The following is an 18,943-nucleotide window of genomic DNA, read 5'->3' on the forward strand; positions in this document are numbered from 1 at the left end:
ACTGTCTACTTCAGCAACTTGTCTATCTGCCGTGGATGACTTCCTTAGCTCATTAGTTCCATCTGCTGACCATTGCCCGGCCGACCGCATTTGGACCACCTTTAGTGGAGTCCCGGTTGATACGGTATCCAAAGCCCTACGAAAGTTCTCTAGCAAATACTGTGGCCTGGATGCTTGTCCCAATCACTTGTTGAAAAGTGCACCACACTGTTTTGTAGTCGACTTGATGACCCACCTCAATAATCTACTACCAAAGGGTTTGTTCCCACCGGACCATGGACGCATACTTCTCACGCCCATACGAAAAAACACTAAGGTCAAACCTGATGTAATGGCAAATTACCGCCCTGTAGCTTCAATACCTCTGTTGGTCAAGGTCATGAAGAGTATAGTCAACACTCAACTAAATGAATATCTGATGAAGTATGACATCCTTCACCACTCGCAGTCTGGATTCCGCGCCCAATACAGTACTGAAACAGTACTGGTTACTCTCCTGTCATACTTTAAACGTGAGATGTCGGTTGGGAAAAAAATTCTTTTACTGCAGTTTGACTTGTCCAGTGCCTTTGATATGGTGGATCACGAACTCCTTTTACACCTCCTTGATACGTTTGGTGTGAGCGGCTTTGTCTTGCACTGGATCAAGACCTTCCTGTCGTCCAGATCTTACCAGGTCAAAGTGAAATCTACCATTTCCGCTCCCTGGAAAGCATCATGTGGGGTGCCTCAGGGCTCATCCCTATCACCTACACTGTTCAATATCATGCTGATCCCACTTGCTACTGCCCTGTGTAACCTTGGCCTAAATCTGTACATTTATGCTGACAATGTCACCATTTCCATCCCTTTCTGTGACACAGTAGCTGAAATCTCAGACCTGATTACTGCAAGCTTATCTACAATGGAACAATGGGCGAGGGTGTTTCGGTTCAAATTAAATAAGGATAAAACTCAGTGCCTTATGCTCCACTCTCCATACTACTCAGTCCCAACAGATACGTTCATTATCAATGACTATGTTCTCCCTCTTTCTAGTAGTCTAAAGCTCCTTGGGGTGACCTTGGATAAGCATTTGCATCTGGATGATCACGTACGAGTTGTCACTAAGAGAATGTTCAATGCAATGTGGAGGCTTCGGCAGGTTAGATATTGCCTAACCAGAGAACTGTTTCGCACCCTGGTTCATTGGTTGGTGCTATCTCATCTAGATTACTGCAGCGGGATTTATGCAGGTTGCCATGAATATCTTTTGAAAAAATTCCAGACTACACAAAACACAGCGGTGAGACTAATCCTGGGAAAATCTCGTTTTGAGCATGCTCAACCTCTGCGTTTCCTTCTCCACTGGTTGCCCGTGAAGGAACGTCTCTCTTTCAAAATTTGCTCACTAACTCATAAAATCATTTATGGGCAAGCTCCGGAATATATGCTTCGCCTTATCGACCTCCCGCCCAGAAATGCAGTAGCCACCTCGAGGTCGTATCTCAACCTGCACTTCCCAAATTGCAGAGGCGTCAAATACAAGAAGATCTTCACTTCATCTTTCCAATACTCCTGTGCCAAGAATTGGAATGTTTTGTCAAAATACTTAAAGCTGCAAATGGATCACCAACTGTTCAGGAGGATGCTGAAAACCCACCTATTTGGATTGGTCTACTCCCCTTACACTCTTACTGATCAATAGTCCCACTTACCCCTGAAACTGTTATGCCCTTTCCCCTTCCTTACCTAATTTTTGTCTCTTATAATTTCTCTTATTGTATTGTCCTTTTTTACTTATCCTATGTTAGCCACATTGTGCCTGCATGCGTGGGAAAATGTGGGGTAGAAATGTACTAAAAATAAAATAAATAAATAAAGCATGTATAAATAAACAAAATTCTATAGTTACCAACTGGTATTCATGATCTGTTCTACTGTTTAAGGAAACTATTCTTCCATCAACATGCTAATTAAAAAAAAACCAATATTGTCATCATTTTCATAGTCTTACCAACCTTATCCTGTTTGGCAAGGTAAGATTATTAGGAAAAAAATACAGCACCATATTCTGGGCAGCCTGATCGGGCCCTTTTGTCGGGGGGCTAATTTGTCAAGGGCTATATTGTGGGCAGGCTGTTTTGACAGTGACTATTTCAGGGGCTATTATATCGGGAGCTTTTTTGTCAGGGGCCATTTTGACAGGGTACTGCGCCCACAACATGTCCCTTTACTATTTGGGCACACTTATGTAGGACTTTCAAATTTTGCCTTTCGAAAATCGCAATTTTAATGTTTTTCTCAGGTGGACTTTGAGCATTTTTTAGATGTCCATCTGCTTTGAAAATGAGTGCCATAGTAATCCACAATATGCACACTTTTAACCGCTTTAAAGAATTTTTCCCGGGGGCGTTTTGGGCAGGATGGAAAAATGTCTGTAGATCCTACTCGCAAGTCTGTTATTTTCTGAAGAAAATCTACCCACGTGAAAAAAGAAGCTACCAATGTTTCGTGGTTACAAAAGGAAAGAAGGTACATAATGTCTTTTTGAAACCTGGAACAAAGTACCCACAAACTGAAAACTGACCCTTAATACCTCATTTTTGTGTTCACATTTTTTCCACTAACCCTTAATACATCATTTCTGTATTCACATTTTTTCCACTGAACATTTCTGACAACCTGAAGCAACAAGCCCACGTATCATGTTCATCTCCACAAAGTGGCTCCTTATCTTTTCTGAATCTATATTCCATTCACTAAAGAAATAAGGGCCCTTTTTACTAAGCTGTGTAAGTGTCTACGCGCACCTAACGCGCGCCAAAATGAACTTACCGCCCGACTACTGCGTGGCTCTTGCAGTAATTTCATTTTTGGCATGTGTCTGCTACGTGCGCCTGAAAAATAATTTTAATTTTCTGGCGCGTTGCGGACGCATGACAAGTGGCATCTGATACGAGTAGGTCATTGCCGCCCAAATTCTTTACCGCTAGGCTGAGACCCAAAATAGACGCATGGCAATTTTGATTTTGCCGAACATCCATTTTCGTGGGAAAAAAAAAAGAGGCCTTTTTTACAGGCACGCTGAAAAATAGTTCTGTGCGTGCCCAAAACACGCGCCTACACTACTGCAAGCCACTTTTTACCGCGACTTAGTAAAAGGACCTCTAAATGAAATTACTCATATCATCAGAATAGGTATCTCTCTAATGGAATTTTGGGTATCCATTTTTAAATTAAAACTCAACACCAATAAAATTAAATTCTTAATAGTTACTAATCCTAATCACGCTACAAATCTTAAAACATTTACCATTGAGAACATCACATCCCCTTGACTCAACTATGAAAATCTTAGGAGTCAAAGACTCAACTATGAAAATCTTAGGAGTCACAATTGACCAATTCCCTCACTCTAGATAACCAAATTTCCAAAATGGTCTCAAGTGTCTTCAATTCATTATGGAAATTGAAGAGATCATGACCATTTTTTGCAAAATCAGTTTTCCGTACCCTAGTTCAATCCCTAGTCCTAACAAAATTTGATTACTGCAACTCTTACACAGGACTTAAAGGGGTTCTCTTCAAAAAACTACAAACCACTCAAACCACTGCTGCACATCTCATATTCAGACTACCACCAAAGCAACACCCCTTCTGCATGATTCTGTATGGTTCAGCTCCAATATAGAAGAACAACCTCATTGAATGACCCTCACATGATGCCTCTATAAACTATCTAGAGAATATCTTATCCTACATTTCTCGAATTGTAAGAAAGTAACCTACAAAACAATCTATACTGCTAACTTTTCATATCAAGGCACTAAATTTGGAACTCCTTACCTAAAACCATCAAATGCACCGATGATTATTTGTTATTCCGGAGTCTATTGAAAACTCACTTCTTCAGTCTAGCCTTTAAGGAAATCAGCACTCTTCTCAAATAAACTCATGGCATTAATTTTTACCTCATCCCACCTCAAACTACTCCTGTCTATACCAGTTAATCCTAGCCCTTTACCCTTTTCCTCCACATTTCAATTATCTAGCTTAAATCACTAAAGGCCCTGTTTAATAAGGTGCGCTAACACTAGAGACATCCATATATTCATATGGGTGTCTCTACCATTAGCATGCACTAAAAACAATAGCGCGACTACAGCGTGGCTTAGTAAACAGGGATCTAAGTACTTTTTTTTTTGTTTCAAACATTTTTATTGAATATACTCCAAAATAATACAACACATAATCCCGTTGTACAACATTTCCTAATAATGCTATCAACATTGTAATAACCTGAACTGAGTTATCAGCAATCACTTTTCTCCCCTCCCTACCCCCCCCCCTTTTCATTCCCTTAATATAACATTCTGATGATTCGATGGTTCTATTACAGCCCCTTATCACCAACCATATCTTAGTCTCAATCTTATTGGCCAAATCGTATGCTTCTCCCCCTCTCCCCCACCCGCCTCCCCCTCCCTCCCTGTTAGAATGGTTCAGCCTTATCTCAACCTATCCTCTCCATTTCCCCATGGCAACCCATTGAGCACTTGGCTTCTTGCTTTCGGTGAAATCATATTTATATATTGTCCCCAAACCGTCAAAAACCTCACTTGCCATTTTGGTGTCACTCTCGCCTCTCTCGCTTCCCAAAACATCAGTTGGTGCATCTTATTCCGCCAGTACCAGTAAGAGGGGGGTGTGTCCAGTATCCAGTGATTCATAATACATTTTTTCTCCACTATACAAGATTTGCTCAGGAACACTCTTTCTCCCTGGGTCCCTGCATCCCATTGTTCAGGCACATTCAGCAGCATTCTTTCAAACGTAATAAGAACCTGGGAGCCTATGACCTCCCTTACAAATTTGCCTATTCTCCCCCAGAATGCCTTTATGGTCTTACATTGCCATATACAGTGTGTTAGATTAGCACCACCCTACCCACATTTTAGGCACTCATCCGTCTCTGTCACCCGTGCATGAAATGCCCTTCTGGGAGAGAGGTAAGCTCTATGTAGTATTCTATATTGGCACTCTTGTAACTCTGCACTATGTATCACCTTCTGCATGCCCCTCAATGAGTGTTGCAGATGGTGTTCAGAGATAGTCCTATGAATTTCAGTTTCCCACTTCATCGCCACCTCAGTCACCCGCCTCTCCGGTAGCCCTTTCTCTAGCTCTCTAAAAAACCAAGATAAGGAGACCTGTCCCAATGCATCCCCTTCCAAGAACTCCCTCAACTTAATCTCAAATCTAAGTATTTAATTAAATCTGTTCCTAACTCAAGTTTTACTGGTCTAACATTATATGATATAATTTACTTTCTGTTAATATATTTTGAACATGTTCATGCTTTTCTAAATTTTATGTAAGCCACATTGAACCTGAGTTCTACTGGAGCTAATGCAGGATATAAATGACATCAATTTAAAAAATAAATAAATATAACACTGGAGTTCATCTTTCTGCAATATTACCCTGCAGGCTGCCAAAGGCATTGCAAGGGACTGTGGAGCACAAGACTGTCAGTTTGTTGGCTCCCTGTGCAACAAACTTAAACCATAGAACGAATGTGTTAACTATCAGGACTCACTGAGCAACTACCTCACCTATGAAAAAAGCAGCAGTACAAACAGTACAAGAGATGCTACACCTTCTAAAGGAAAAACAAAACACACTGGCCTGAGAGCTCTACATCATAACTATCTGCAAGTACAACAGCTTATCTCAATTACACATGCAAGCCGCAGGCAAACCCTCAACAAATACACAATACGTAACCACAGATTAGAAACAGAAATGTGCAGGCAAAAACTGAACAGGAAACTCCAGGAAGCTAACCTTGAATGCAACTCAACACCACAGAAATAAGACAGTTCAAGTGCCGACTGCTAGCTTCATGGAGATGGGAGGGAGAAGCAGATATCATCAGAATGAAATAAATGTTATACAGTATTGAGGATGATAATTTTTCTGGTTAACTTTTGGTGTTAACCAAACAAAGTTAATTTTCAAGATTTGGGCCTAGAAAATGGTTAACATTTGGCTAGCAGCTTGTCAAGTCAAAAGTTAATAAGTTTAAAGGAGCTGCCAGGGACACAGTTATGAATTAACAGGATAGAGTGAACACTCAGTGCTATCTGGTCAAAGATAAGCACTGAAGTCTGATCAGGGCCCTTATCTCTCCTAAAGTTAACTGGATAAAGATATCTAAATTAATGGCGTATATTCAAAAACAGTGATTTAACAGATTATTATTTTGAACATCATGGTGAGACCCCGAGTGAGAGCGGGGAGTGGACTAGTGTAATAACACAGCCGGACAACAGGTATGAATGCAAATTAAGTATTTATTTAAGGAAATTCTCGGCCTGTTCTTTTTACAGGGCAGGGAAACTAAGCATAGTTTGTGACTGCTAGGGTTACCATGTCCCAAACACAACCAACAAGTCCGCAGTTCTCCACCAGGGTTCAGATCTGCCTCTGGCCAGACCTCAAAGCAAAAATGTATGTAGTTCAGTCTGATAAATCAAATGCCTTACCTTAGCCAGGTCACAGCAGTGAGATTTATTCAGTCAGGGCATAAGCTAGGGCTTCTTCTCTTCCTCCCCTGGGCCTCCTTATCCTTAGCCTGGCCCTTTCTTTTACATTCCCAAGTAAGGGCTCTGCCCCTCCCAGCTCACCTCCTCCCAGGGTGGGTCTTATGCTCCTAAGGTATTCCCAGCTATTGGAGGGACAAGTTCATAAGGTGGTCCCGGGTATTGAAGGGACTTTCCTTAAGAGAGAGGGGCAATGTTCAACAGACCCCTTCACATATGGATAAACATAAGTGGATATACCATGCTACATATCAGCCCCATTAACCCATTAGTGTCCAGTGTTCCCATAATACGTATCCATATAGGTACATTGGGCATTAATGGGTTAAAGGCAGTTCTTTAACTGGACACATGAAGTTATGTGTGTTAAGTACACAGAAAAGTGGCATGTGAGTAAGGGCACTACACACTATTCTAGATCCCCAGATTCTATATATTGTACCAAAATGGGGACATGGATCAAAGATGTGCATTCAACTACATTAGTTAACGAGCCACTACGATTTAATTGGCCTTATCAATTATTGAAGTTAATTGCCACTAATTTGGATTTGCACATGCTGTAACACCAGATGCCCAAATCCCATAACATGCAACTCAAAAAGGGCATGGTCAAGGGAGGGGCATGGGTGGGTCAGGGCCATTCTGAAAATTTGCATGCAGTGTTATAAAAAAGGGACATTTACGTTCTGAAATACCATGAGTTGGGTGCCGGCATTTACACCTCGAGTACTAGCTGTCATTGTAGACAATACACTGAAATCTTCTGCCCAGTGTGCAGCAGCAGACAAAAAAAAAAGCACCCAAGGTGCTAGGAATTATTAGGAAAAGGATGCAACATAAGACAAAGAATATTATAATGCCTTAGTATCGCTCCATGGTGCGACCTCACCTTGAGCATTGCGTTCAATTCTGGTTGCCGTATCTCAAAAAAAGATATAGCAGAATTAGAAAAGACTCAAAGCAGAGCAACCAAAATGAACTCCTCCCATATGAGGAAAGTCTAAAGAGGTTAGGGCTCTTCAGCTTCAAAAATAGACGGCTGAGGGGTGATATGATTGGTGTACAACAGGAAAAAGTAAATACATTTTTCAACAAAATTTGAAATAATTCCTCCTATTTGTTTTAACAGTATTTTTTCATTCAAAGAATAGTTAAGCTCTGGAACTCATTGCCTGAGGATGTGATAACAGTGGTTAGCAAAGAAGGGTTTAAAAAAAGGTTTGGGCAAGTTCCTGGAGGAAAAGTCCATAGTCTGCTATTGAGACAGAAATGGAGAAGCCACTGCTTGCCCTGGGATCGGTACTATGGAATGTTGCTACTCTTTGGGATTCTGGAGTCTTTCTAGTCTTTGGGATTCTGGAATTTTGCTGATTGGCCACTGTTGGAAGCAGGATACTGAGCCAGATGGACCATTAGTCTGACCCAATATGGTTATTCTTATGTTCTTATGGGAATCTGCTCTAAGCGCTATTCTATAAACGGTGCTCATCCCATATAACCAACCCTTTATATACTAGTGCTTAGCACTCATTTTTGAGTGCCATTTATAGAATTCCCTTCATTGTGTGTAACTGCAAGGGGGGTATACATATGGGTGGAGCAGGAGAGGAAAATGGGCATGTCTCCAAATTACACATGCAACTTATTGAGTATACGTTAGCTCCCAAATTCTATATTATTATTAGCATTTGTATAGTGCTACCAGACACACGCAGCGCCGAACACCTGACACAACTTGGGTTGCAAGCGCAAATCTGAGTGTATTCTGATTTGCACATGCAATTCAATTAGTTAACAAGCCAATCAGCGCTAATAATTTATTACATTTGTACCCCGCGCTTTCCCACACATGGCAGGCTCAATGCGGCTTACATAGTAACTATATAAAGAATTACAAAGTCGTAGAAAGAGTAAGCAATTTGTAGTAAACGCAATATTAATGGGGTTAACGGATAAGTAAATTGAACATAGGAGGAATTGGGTGCAGAAGGAAATGAGCGTTGGGAGGTAAGCGTAGAAAGATGGAGAGGAATGGATATGGGGTAGCAGTAAGGATAATGGGAAACATGGTCAATGTATAACAGTCGTCAATAAGAATCATGTGGGCAGTCTTTGGTTAGGTTAATTGGATGCTAACAAGCCATTATCGGCATTAACTGGCACAAATTAAAAATTAATCCACACTACTCACTAAGCATAAGAACATAAGAGTAGCCATACTGGGTCAGACCAATGGTCCATCTAGCCCAGTATCCTGTATCCAACAGTGGCCAACTCAGGTCACAAGTAACTGAAAGAAACCCAAATCGTGGAAACATTCCATGCTACAAATCCCTGGGCAAAGCCAAAAGTAAGAACATGGAACCAAGTTTATTTTTATCTTGAATTGTTGGAAACTGTGTAACCAATGCCTGTTTTCTGTTGTTTGCTAGTTTAAACAGAACCATGCAGAATTGCAAATTGATATAACAGATGTCAGAATAACCCTAATAAAAGAGCAAAGGCTGGACACCAATTCGAAGTATTCGGGGGAACTGCTTCCCAAAAGCAGTTTTGCTTTTGCTATGGAAAAAAGTATTAATTGTCTCCAAGTGATTTCTTTCCCTTGGCTTCAATCAGTGACAGGAGGCAAAGACCCGAGAGGAGACCCAGAGCAAACACCATAAGTAGTTCACAGGGGAGATGAAAGAGGCAAACAAGAACAGAACAAAATACCTCAATATTTAATGCTGCGAAAAATAAAATAATTGCAAATTTCAATAATGAGCAAAGTCACAATTTGATGTATGTAAAGAATCCCTTTGTTCTTTATTTTTTTCTTCTTACTATTTTCAGGCTCTTCTCCACACTTTCATTTTGCTTCTTTTTTTTGATTAGTCTGTCTGGGTCTTTTTTTATTCTATTTGTCTCTTCTTTCTCACTCCCTTCCAGTTATCTCTGACCTTTATACCACAGTATATTTCTTTCATGTCACTTCTTACCATCTTTTTCTGTTCTCTCGTTCTACCTCTCTCTTCCCTCCATCATCACCTCTTCACTGTTCTCGGCCTATTGCAGTTATCTTCTACTTCTCTGTCTTCTTCCTCCATTTCTCTCTTCTCATGTCTCTACCTTTTCAATTTTTACTTACAGTGCCCCTCCCAAACCTTTAAATATACATCTCCATGGAGCTCATCTTCAAAAAGAGAAAAATGTCCAAAAGTGGCATAAATCTGCATTTGGACGTTTTTCTAAAAAAAAAAAAAAAAAGAAAAAAAAGTCTAAATTGGTATTTTCAAAACCAATTTTTAGACATTTTTCTATGAAGTCCGTCAGCAGTGCGTTCAAATCACAAGGGGGTGTGTCGGGGGGGGGGTGTTAAGGGTGGGATCTGGGCGTTCCTAACACTTGGACGTTTTTCAGCCATAATGGAACAAAACAAAACTGCCCAAGACTAAAACTAAGACGTTTTGAGCTAGACCTGTTTTTATAATGAAAAAGGCACAAAAAAGTGCCCTAAATGACCAGATGACCACTGAAAGGAATCAGGGGTAACCTCCCCCTTATTCCCCCTGTGGTCACTAAACCCTTCCCACCCCCCCGACCCCCAAAAAATATGATTAAAAACATTACTTGCCAGCCTCAAATGTTATACTCAGGCCAATTAGACAGCATGAAGGTCCATGGAGTAATCTAGTTTGGGTGAAGTACACGGCAGACAGGTAGACCCAGGCCCATACCTCCCCCTACCTGTTACAGTTGTGGAGGAAACTGTGAGCCCTCCAAAACTCACCAGAAACCCACTGTACCCACATATAGATGCCCCATTCACCCGTAAGGGCTATGGTAGTGGTGTACAGTTGGGGGTAGTGGGTTTTGGCTGGGTTTTAGGGGGGGGGGCGCAACAGACAAGATAAGGGTGCAATGGTGAGGATGTGTACTTGGGTGCATTTTATGAAGTCCACTGCAGCGCCCCCTTGGGTGCCCTATTGCTTTCCTGGGATGTCTGACTCCTCCTACATCCCAATGACTTGATTTTGTGCATTTTGCACTTGGACGTTTTTTGTTTGAAAATGGACAAAAAAAAAGAAGGTCAAAATCACCAAACCTTGTTCAAAACAGTATTTAAAAAAAAAAAAATAGACGTTTTTCTTTTTGAAAATGACCTTCTTTCCTATTCAGATTTTGGACGTTTTTTGCAAAACATCCAAAGTCGGACTTAGTCATATCGAAAATGCCCTCCCAAGTCTTGTTACTGTTATAGAATTTTTTTGTCTAACTCTAGGTTTTATGTTTTTCTGAATTTCTTTGCAGCCATCTCTCTCTCTCTCCCCTTCCTTAACTTACTGCCTCTCTTCCTCTGCCTCCTGGATGACTCTCTCCCTTCCACCACTAGCCTGCCCTCACCTAAAGGACTGATCTGCTGTTGCCCTCTCAGGCCTCTCTCCCCTTCCCCATCAGAGTTCCACCCTTTATCCAGTATCACCTTGACTCACCTCTCTCCCTTATAAAGGGAGCTTGTTCCAACATACTCAAACACAAAATGATTCAGCAGAAATCTGAAACAGGACAGCCTTTAGTACACAAGGCTTTTCACTTTGTAACAGCTTGAGAGACAGTAAATAGCATCGCCTTTATGAAGTACTAGTAAAAATGGCCCGTTTCTGGCGCCGATGAAATGGGCGCTAGCGGGCACGGGACTCCCTTCCCCTTCCCTTACGGTACCTGTTCCGTCGGCCCAGGAAAGAAAGAGCCCCCTCTTTCCTCCTGTAGCGGTGGCTTCCTTGCTGCATGGTGTGGGAGTCCGGCTCTTGGCGTTTCAAAGTGGCCACCGAGAGTTCAAGCTGCCTCGCGAGACTTCAACTCTCGGCGGCCATTTTGAAACGCCGAGAGCCGGACTCCCACACCATGCAGCAAGGAAGCCACCGCTACGGGAGGAAAGAGGGGGCTCTTTCTTTCCTAGGCCGACGGAACAGGTACCTCTAGACCACCAGGGAGACACGCGTAAGGGGAGGGGAGGTGACAGGGAGGGAGGGAGGTTGGTGAGGTTAAGCGTGTGCTACCGTGGGCGGGGCTGTGGCGAAAGGGGCGGGGTTCATGTGCACGTCAGCGGCGGCTGGGATTTGTTGGAAGGGGAGGAGTAGGGGTGCGTTAATTTGTTTTCGTGTTCCGCCCTCGACGTCATCACGTGTGACGCGAGGGCGGGGCATGAAGATGTTGTGGTGGCTTCACCACCATGAAACCACAAACCGGTGTGTGAGTGACGTCAGTGTCCTCAGAACGTTGAGGCTGCGTTTTGTTATAGTAGATCAGTGAGAACAGCAATTGAAAGTAACTAACTTGGACTAGCGACACCTAGTGGTTTTACCGTAGACTGCAGTCTCTTCTGGGCTACATCTTTGCTTGATTGCTATGTTTCTTTCCTATTTCTATTGTAGCTCCCTTTTCTGTTATCTGTGATTTTAATTTGTAAACCATTTTGCCCTGCCAGTCAGATAAAGCAGTATAGAAAGTTTTGAAATAAATAAAAACAAATCTGAAGGATATTGTTTTATCTCGGTATTCCTGGCATCCCCTCTCCTTTCTCTATCCTCTGTCCAGTATCTCCAGCCCCTCATTCTACCTCTGTCCAACATCCCCCCAAACTCTCCTTTCTCCCTCTGCCCTACATATCTGAGCTCCTCTCTCCCTTCCTTCCCCTATCCAGCATCCCACTAGTCCTTCTCTTCTCCTCCCTAAGCTCAGTATTTCTTTCCCCCTCCTTCTACCTTCGCTCTCTCCCACTCATGCTCTGTCCAGTATCCCATGACCCACTCTCTCCGCTCCCTGTCCATCATTGCTTTCTCTCTCGTTATCCCCCTCCCTCCAAGTCACAACCCTTTATTTGACTAGCAACATCATCCTTATTCCCTCCTCCTAGTTTCCAGCCAAGCAGCAAGCAACAGCCAGAGCAACCTCCAGACAGACAATAAAAAAACTCCTCCCTTTTTCTTGCTAGCTGCCACTCTTGCTCTTCTGGGTCAACTGATCCAAAGGAGAAGGAGAATGTTGAAGTGGTAACCTCTTCCCTTTTCTGTTTTTGAGAGCTAACCAGGTTGCTGATGAACTTGCAGAAACAGAAGCAGGGCAATATTTTCTCCACTAACTCTTCTTTGCCTGGGAAGTCCAGCAGTTTGCTTTGAGTACTGAGGATCAGTGACGTATGCAGAGGAGGGGAAGGGAATTCGATAGCATGGACATGAGGGGGTCTGGAAGGAGAGCACACATGTCAACAGCAACTAATTTATCCTCTCTGTCTCTACTGCACACACGTACTGGGTTATTACTGCATACCAGACAGCAAGGACTCATGAGAGCAAAATAATGGAACAGATAGGCAAGATGAATCGCTGCCTAATTCCTTCCATCTCCTGCTCAGCTCATAATGTGAGCTGCCCATTGACAGGCCACATCTTCTGCACAGGCAGGAACATGCAGCAATGCTAGCTGACACCTGGCTGAACTGCCAATCATCTTATTGCCTGCTCCTAGACCAGCTGCATGTCTGTTTCATTGCTTGTGTGCTCACCCTCCATAGTTTTGGCCCCTTGTGCAGTTTAGCAAGATTCTAAATTCTACATGTAATTAATTGCACAATTCCCCAGGGTGTAATCACTGCTCTTTTTCTGTCCTTTCCTCCAATTGTTATGTTGCTTACCGCCTGCAAGGGCTCCCTCTCTCCACCCATCTACTAGTGATCCCTGTCTCCCGCCTGCATTTTCTCCCATCCTGCAACTTCTCTCAGACCCAGTCTTCTTTTGTTCGGGTTTTTGGCACCATGTAAAATACCTAAATGTTCATCCAAAGGAAAGGAACCACAGAGCCGTATTTTCAAAGAACTCAGACTACGGAACTCTGTAAGTCTAAGTGCCTTGAAAATGAGCCCCATGGTATAATAATGTGATATTATTAATGAAACATTAACTTCAATCCTTGGAGCATAGCATAAATGGTGTAAACATTGTATGTCTCCAGTCTATGTATAAAGTTCAGGCACGCTTGTATAAGAAAATGTGACCTGCTGAACGAAAAGATACCACAACTGGGTTAAGTGACTTAGGTATAACACAAGATAGAGAGATATCAACTGCATAACCCTGCAAAATTTCAGCCTCAGGTATGGACTAATTATGTCTTTTAAAAATGAGACATTAAAATATATAGAAACGCCCAGATAATTTAGGGGGTCTTTTACTAAAATGTGCTAGCATTTTTACCTCAGGCTACAAATCAGCTGGTGTTACCCCCCGGACTCTATATAGCGTGCCTAAAGATCCGCATCGAAATCCAAGCATATTCTGTAACAATGCATAGTTTTAGGTGCTGGGATATCAACTAAGCATATTCTATATACCGCTATATTCTAGGCACCACTTATAGAATATGCTTAGGTGAAAGTGTTTTCCATGCGGAGTTTTTTTTAGGCACCATATAAAGAATCCCCCCTAAACACTGAGATGTCCATAGCACCAGTTGATTTGTAGCACGAGCTAAAAATGCTAGTGCACCTTAGCAAAAGACCCCCTTAAATTTTAAAGGATCCTTGACATTTAAATCTGTCTAGTCAAAGAGATGAGTTTGGTTAAGGGCACACTCCTTGAGACAGCCTGAGGGCGAAGCATGAGTCATGTCAGAAATGGTTCCCCACTGACTTGAATAAAATATTTTCCATGTGAGTATATATTTCTCATATAAAAGAATTTTGAATATTGGCAATATTTATTTTAAAAAATATTAAAATTTATTGGGCTGATGAAGAGATGGGAGAATGAAACTTGAAGGTATGAAAATGTTACACCTTTAAGTGGCATCGCTGAGGTCCTTTAAAATTTAAGGACCCTGTTTACTATGGCACATTAGTATTTTTAATGCAACTACAATTAGCGCGCGCACTAACTGTATAGACACCTATAGGAATATTGTAGGCACGTACAAAATTAACGCATGTTAAAAATGTTAATGTGCCTTTAACGCAGCTTAGTAAAAAGGGCCCTAAATTATTTGGGCATTTCTATATATTTTAATGTCTGATGTTGAGAAGAACAATTGCCTGAAACTTATCTGTTTGAATTAGCCCAGTTATATAAGGTTTTAAAAAATGAGAAACATTTAACAATAAAAAAGTAATTAACCTCAGAACTCACATACCCCACTTCAGGTACCTGCAGGTTTTAGGCTGCAGAACATGAAAAACATCAAAAAGTTTTGAAAAATTGCATAGTACCATTCTATAGACCCTATAGTACACAAAACTCAAAAATTAAAGTTGCCCCTCCAAACTTTCATAGCCTTTATCTCTGTTATTTGTAACCCCACTTTTGATACCTTTTCGCTTAGCGAGTCACAAATGATTGCATAAACTAAACAGAAAGATTATGTTATGCAAATTGAGAAGGCCCCACGCATAGGAAAATTATACAGCATTCTTAAATGTCTTACTACTCCTACTTTAACAGCTGAATCTTCCAACCAACAGCTTAAGACAGTACATTATTTCTATAAGACGACCCATTTTTTTGCCATTATTATTTCAGACATCTCCCTCTCTTCGATGGTATCACATAGCTTTTTACAGGGTTCTCAGATGATAGGCTCTCTATCAAGTTCATTCTCGGCTTTTATCAAGTTCATTCCCAGCTTTTAATCTTCTATCTGCTTTACACGTACAAAAAGACACTGAAATATATAAAACCTACAACAGCACCACATGATACACTCCCATCTAAATGTATTAAACAATTCACTACATTCTTGATTTCTATATAAAATGGTTATTCATAGTCTTCTGAAAGGATTCCTATCTCAGGCTTAAAGATGCATCAAAGCTAACCCAGAAATCTCAGACAACAGACCTGTAGCTAACATTACTTTTATCTTTAAGATGTTAAAGCAACTGGTAGCTGAGCATAAATACTTGGAATCATCAAATGCACTTCACCCAAATCACACAGGTTTTTCAAAATCCCATAGCACTAAAACAGAACTATTTAGTCTTACTCAGTATATTCGGTTCTATGGGGAGGGGAGAGAAGATTATGCTGGTGTGGGAAGAGGCTTGGATTGGGGATTATTTCACAAATTCCATTCTCAACTTCTGAAAGGATAAATAAAACTGTAACACAACATGCATTAAGGGAACTCTTTAGACACCATGTCAGCATCTTCTCCCACCAACCGGATCCTGCATCTCTCTCTCTCCCCCCTTCTCCCACCAACCGGATCCTGCATCTCTCTCTCCCCCCTTCCCCCACCAACCGGATCCTGCATCTCTCTCTCTCCCCCCTTCTCCCACCACCCGGATCCTGCATCTCTCTCTCTCCCCCCTTCTCCCACCAACCGGATCCTGCATCTCTCTCTCCCCCCTTTCCCCCACCAACCGGATCCTGCATCTCTCTCTCCCCCCTTTCCCCCACCAACCGGATCCAGCATCTCTCTCTCCCCCTTCCCCCACCAACCGGATCCAGCATCTCTTTCCCCCCTTCCCCCCACCAACTAGCTCCAAATCTCTCTGCCCCCCCTACTGGATCCAGCATCTCTCATTCTAAACTAAACAATGCTTCTATATTGCATTGACTATACGCGGTTTATATAAAGAAAGCAACAGGCGGCCGGCACCTGAGGATGATACAATAAATGATCTTAAGACAATTAAAGACTATAATTAACAAATCTAAAATTACAAGGTATGTATTAATTATATAAAATTATCATAGTTACATAAAATAACATTTGAGGTTATCAGAAATAGAAGTCCATATTAGCAATGCAAGAACTTTTCAAATAACCAAGTCTTTAACACCTTTCTAAAGTGAAAAAAAAGTCATCAGATAAGAATAGCAGGGAGATCATTCCAAAATGTAGTCCTCACAAAAGAAAAAGAGGACTGAAAAATTCTTTTATACCTCACTGATCTGGGAGATTGAAGATGAAGAAGCGAAGAATTCTGTAATTGTAAATTAGTAACCCGACAGGGAATGATGATCAAAGACAGAATGCACTCAGGTGAAAAGTCATACAATATTTTGAATATGACTTAACAGACCTTGAAATATACCCTTGCCTGAACAGGCAACCAATGTGTGATACTCAGTAGAGGGGTAACCCTATCAAATTTGTTTTGCAGAGTAAACCAGACAAACTGCCACATTCTGCAGAGTTTGCACCATCTTCAAGACTGTCGGGGAACATCCAGCTAACAGAATGTTACAGCAGTTCAGCTGACTCAAAATCAAAGCCTGGACCATCAATTTGAACTGTAGAGGTTCAAAACAATGCCCGATTCTTCTTAACCTTTTTAAAGTAAAGAAAACTTTTTTGTTAACTGAGCTATCTGTTTTTCAAATGGAAGCTTGGTATCCAACACTATTCCCAGAATTTTTAACTCTGATTCCACTGGAAAACTAACCTTCTCTACCGTTATCATTTGACACAACAGCTTGATGTGGATTGGAAGCGATAAAAAACTTTATTTTATTTACATTCAGTTTTAATCTATAAGTAACAACCCAATCTTCAACTAACTTAGGGCTCTGTTTACTAAAGCGTGCTAGCATTTTTAGCACGTGCACAAAATTAGGACGCGATAACTGTAGGCGCCCACAGGAATATCACTGTGAAATGTCAAAAGTATGTCCAGATCACTCTTGCTCACTGCTAATTTTCTGCCAGATCATAACAGGTCACCAAATAATTCAGGGGTCTTTTTACTAAGGTGCGCTAAATGATAAGATGCCCATTAAATCCTATGGGTGTCTTACTCAGCGCACGCTAAATCTGTTAGGGGTCCTTTTACTAAGCTGTGGTAGTGCAGCGTGTGTTTTTGACGCACACTGAGACCCCCTTTTACCACAGCGGGTAAAAGGCTGTCTTTTTTTCTCAACAAGAAATGGCCATACGGTAGGTGAACCACTTACTGAACATCCTTTTTTTTTGGGGGGGGGGGGGGGGAGAAGCATTTACCATCACCAGCGCTAAAAATAGAAACTATTTTTGTATCGCTGGAAATGGCATGCGCTGGAGATGGGCACTACCGCCGGGCTCCTGTGGTAACCCGGAGGCAGTTCCTGACTGGTGTGCAGCAAGCCCATTGCTGCATGCCAACCCTTTGGTAAAAAGACCCCTTTGATTGTGAACCCACTAGGGCCAGAGAAAGTACTTGCATAAAATAATTCTTAAACCGGCTTTTGCTTGCACAATAGAAAGGCTATCAAATACATGCCCCCTTTTTAAACTAGGGCAAATGGCTCCTTTTCCCTTACGCAGCTAACTGGAAGACGGACTGGAGGCTTGAGCTGGGCAGCTGGCCCTGATCTGGTATCTTTTGTTTCTTTCTTTTTCCACAGAGATTACTGGGATATACCAAAGTAAACAGGAAACAAGGCTAGTAGCCATGAAGTCACCGGATATCACATGCCTCGCCAATATTCCTGTGCTTACAAAAATATTTAGTACCCTCCTCTGCTAATGTGTAACTTAATACACCATTCCCAAAGATTTGTATGAACTGTAGGCTCCAGCAGCTGAACTGAAAGCTTGAGCTACTCATGTTCTTCTGTGATTTACTGAAGCGTCAGGTTAGATCAGTGCTAGTAGGAGGAATTCCAAACATTAATTCTCCCAAAGAAACTTAGCCCCTACCCATATTGTTACGCCAAAAATTACAGCAGAGACATTAAGAATTTTCCGCGGGTGGGGGGCGGACTGAATTTATTCTCTACCTGTGCAGCAAACGTTTCCAGCATCAATAGACAGAAGAAATACGGCTCGGTCGGCTGCCAAACTTATTCGGACTACCCCCAAACGCACGCGTGTCCTTGGACGCTGCGAAACGCAGATCCCGATTAGCTCCGATCGGCCCGCCTTACCCTGTTCTCTTATCCGTATAGGAGGAATGCTCTTAGTAGCCGCCGGTGAAAGTGAAAGTAAACTTTTTACAAAATCGCCGGGTGGGGCTGGGGCTATTGGGAGGCAGGAGTGGCCTTTGAGTGCCAGTGCGACTTACCGGGCGGTAACAGCTGCTAGAGGATGTTGCTTTAGAGGCAGTGAGGCTCTAGTAATGTGGCCAGCAGCGTCTGTATACCCGCTTCCTGCTCTCCCCAGCAGGGCAACATTGAGTGTAGGGGCAGTAGCCGTCGCTTTGCTTCTTTTATGTGTACTTTTTTTTTTTTAACGTCTTGTGTTTCAAGGATGGCAGAGGAATTGCCATGACAGCGGCTTTTCAGACTCTTTGTAAAGAGAAATTGGACAGCAGCCTGAAGGAGCTGTGAGAAAACCTATCCTGACCTTATTAGAACCTGCTTCTACTTTCTCTATTTGGAGGAAGGGAGTGGGGAGTC

At 42.0% G+C, this 18,943-nt stretch overlaps 1 protein-coding gene across 6 annotated transcripts in view; it reads right to left on the reverse strand.

Annotated features, from left to right (window-relative positions):
- The window catches only part of LOC115470658 (kelch-like protein 13), a 91,973-nt gene extending 73,292 nt beyond the window's left edge, over positions 1-18,681 (reverse strand). The window contains exon 1 of one of the 6 annotated variants that reach the window (XM_030204008.1): positions 18,610-18,681. The gene's annotated coding sequence lies outside the window, so the exon portion shown is untranslated. The other 5 variants (XM_030204004.1, XM_030204005.1, XM_030204003.1 and 2 more) reach the window with 5 other exon arrangements.
- Positions 18,682-18,943: the final 262 nt, after the last annotated feature.

This window comes from Microcaecilia unicolor, chromosome 5, assembly GCF_901765095.1.
Source record: "Microcaecilia unicolor chromosome 5, aMicUni1.1, whole genome shotgun sequence".
In the NCBI taxonomy this organism is placed as follows: Eukaryota; Metazoa; Chordata; class Amphibia; order Gymnophiona; family Siphonopidae; genus Microcaecilia; species Microcaecilia unicolor.